This window comes from Salminus brasiliensis, chromosome 6 (genome assembly GCF_030463535.1).
Source record: "Salminus brasiliensis chromosome 6, fSalBra1.hap2, whole genome shotgun sequence".
NCBI lineage: Eukaryota > Metazoa > Chordata > Actinopteri > Characiformes > Bryconidae > Salminus > Salminus brasiliensis.
In genome coordinates this window covers 22,672,880-22,673,894 of record NC_132883.1, presented here as the reverse complement: position 1 = coordinate 22,673,894, position 1,015 = coordinate 22,672,880, and positions in this window count along the sequence as shown.

The following is a 1,015-nucleotide window of genomic DNA, read 5'->3' as shown; positions in this document are numbered from 1 at the left end:
ATTATACAAGTGAAGAGATAGGGTATAGTGTACACAGAAGCTTGTGTGTGTGAATGTGAAGGGAATTATCGTGTGTCTCTCAGTCTATGTGTGGATTCTGGGTGGCTATGTTCTGTTGGGGTTGAAGGGATATGTTTGGAGAGTAATTCTAAAAACTCGCCATACTGTTGTCTTTTATTGTGAGATCTTGTGCTTTGCAGGAGATCTCACAATAAGAAAAATCTCATAAAAACGAGAGAGGAGCTATATTTAAGTTTGTGCACAGAATCAATAAAAGCCAAATTAATTGGGGTTGTAAAAAGATAAGGGTAAAAGCTGAAAATAATTCTGTTATTGTCTCAGAAAAATGTGTGCCTTTGTGGGAGGTTTAAGGGAAGATACAGTATGGGGGCCCCCGGAGAATAGAAAAACAGGAGTAAATGTTACATGTTGTATGTCTAGTCTGAGATTTTGTTTTAATGGCCAATAAAAGATAAATGGATCCATTAGATAGAGTTATGTGATAATGAGTGTAGAAAAGCAGTAGGAAATCTATGAAATAAATAGGTTTTGTAGATATGTGGGTTGGAACGAAGTATAGTAAAAATTAATGAGCCCGGACTGGGCGTCAGAGAGGGAGATAGGTAAAGGAACAGTTTCATAAACCACTAAAGCAGCCCATACTGGCACCAGGTCACGTGTAGTACAAGAATACTGTTAATAAGTCCTGTGGTTGTTGTATGGATACTGGAATGTGGGTTTTATAGTGTAAGTCCAACCTACCAACCTGAGAAAGAGATTGACTAGGTTCAAATAGTTATACATAGAAGATGTGTTTATATCTTATGTGTAGGTAATTCTTTGTATGAATAACAAGCATTATTGTTAAGCACTGTAGGAAAGTAATCTCTGGTATTTCTGTTCTATGCTGGTATCTCTGGTATTTCTGTTCTATGCTGGCAGAAAGGGAATCTATCCACCTGTACATACTAGCATCTAAATATGTTCTGCACACATGCTTCTGGTTGAACTTTGA